The sequence below is a fragment of the Nerophis ophidion genome, linkage group LG08, assembly GCF_033978795.1.
Source record: "Nerophis ophidion isolate RoL-2023_Sa linkage group LG08, RoL_Noph_v1.0, whole genome shotgun sequence".
Lineage (NCBI taxonomy): Eukaryota > Metazoa > Chordata > Actinopteri > Syngnathiformes > Syngnathidae > Nerophis > Nerophis ophidion.
The window spans coordinates 64,989,692-64,991,963 of NC_084618.1; positions in this window are offsets into that span (position 1 = coordinate 64,989,692).

A 2,272-nucleotide genomic window follows, 5' to 3' on the forward strand; every position below is an offset into this window, starting at 1 on the left:
CTCGACATCCATTGCTTTCGGTTCCCTAGAGGGGGAAGGGGGGGGGGGGGGGGGGTTGCCTACATATGCGGTCCTCTCCAAGGTTTCTCATAGTCATCATTGTCAGCGACCTCCCACTGGGTGAGTTTTCCTTGCCCTTATGTGGGCCTACCGAGGATGTCGCTGTAGTTTGTGTTGTGGTTTGTGCAGCCCTTTGAGACACTAGTGATTTAGGGCTATATAAATAATCATTGATTGATTGATTGATTGATTGATTGATTGATTCACACTCATATTCACACACTCGGGCCAATTTAGTGTTGCCAATCAACCTATCCTCAGGTGCATGTCTTTGGAAGTGGGAGGAAGCCGGAGTACCCGGAGGGAACCCACACAGTCACAGGAGAGGACATGCAAACTCCACACAGAAAGATCCCGAGCCCGGGATTGAACCTAGGACTACTCAGGATCGTATTGTGAGGAAGACGCACTAACCCCTGCTTCACCGTGCTGCCCCATTTACAAACATCCATCCATCCATTTTCTACCGCTTATTCCCTTTGGGGTCGCGGGGGGCGCTGGTGCGTATCTCAGCCACAATCAGGCACCCTGGACAAGTCTCCACCTCATCGCAGGGCCGACTCTCGGTACTGTGTTGGATCCACTTTGAACTGGACTCTCACGGTTGTGTTGGATCCACTATGGATTGAACTTTTACAGTATCATGTTAGACCCACTCGACATCCATTGCTTTCGGTCCCCTCAGGGGAGAGAGAGAGGGGGGCAGAAGAGAAAATATATAATTGTATAATTTCTAATAATCGTATAAACTGTGAGCTTGTTTTTGAAGTTACTTATGGAGCAACAAATAAATGGTCAAGAAATGAGGGCAGTGGTTTAAGTATGATGTACTATTTGTAATAAATAGGACACTCCATCCATCCATCCATCCATCTTCTTCCGCTTATCAGAGGTCGGGTCGTGGGGGCAGCAGCCTAAGCAGGGAAGCCCAGATGTTCCTCTCCCCAGCCACTTAATCCAGCTACTCCCAGGGGATCCCGAGGCGTTCCCAGGCCAGCCGGCAGACATAGTCTTCCCAACGTGTCCTGGGTCTTCCCCGAGGCCTCCTACCAGTCGGACGTGCCCTAAATACCTCCCTTAGGAGGCGTTTGGGTGGCATCCTGACCTCATATGGCCCCTCTCGATGTGGAGGATCAGCGGCTTTACTTTGAGCTCCTCACCCAATCTCTAAGGGAGAGCCCCGCCACCCGGTGGAGGAAACTCATTTCGGCCGCTTGTACCCGTGATCTTGTCCTTTCGGTCATAACCAAAAGCTCATGACCATGGGTGAGGATGGGCTCGACCGATAAATTGCAAGCTTTGCCTTCTGGCTCAACTCCTTCTTCACCGCAACGGATCGATACAGCGTCCGCATTACTGAAGACGCCGCACCGATCCGCCTGTTGATCTCACGATCAGCTCTTCCCTCAATTGTGAAATAAAAATGTACTAATATGATCTACTTCAAGAAACTCTTCGAACTTTAAGTGTTTACAAAGTACAAAGAAGAAGAACTATGATAAACATCCATCCATCCATTTTCTACCGCTTGTCCCTTTTGGGGTCGCGGAGGGAGCTGGAGCCTAACTCCGCTGCATTCGGGCGGAAGGCAGGGTACACCCCGGAAAAGTTGCCACCTTATCACAGGGCCAACACAGATAGACAGACAACATTCACACACTAGGGCCAATTTAGTGTTGCCAATCAACCTATCCCCAGGTGCATGTCTTTGAAGGTGGGAGGAATCCGGAGTACCCGGAGGGAACATTCTGAATTTATTTCATCCATCCATTAATCTTCAAAATAATATTCCATATTATTTTGAAGATATAATATAATATAATGAATATATGAAATGTAACTTACTTTCAACGAGAATTTTTTTTTATTTTTATTGTGATCACTTAAGGAGTATATTGTTAATAAATTGAGAACAGGAAGTGAACCAAAGTTGTAGCAACTGTTATGTAAAAGAAAAGGGGTAGGATTAAATAAGCTCTGCTTCTTCCTACTAGAAACTGGAAATTGTGATGTACCATGTTGTATGGTTGCATTTTCGAAATAAACTCAAACTACAGCTCCTGTCTCAACGTAGGTGTACTGTCATGACCTGTCACATCCCCACCTGACTTATTTTAAGTTTTTGGGTGTTTTCCTGTGTGTAGTGTTTTAGTTGTTCTCTTGCCCCCCCAATTGGATGGCTTTTCCTCTTTTGTTGGTATTTTCCTGTAAC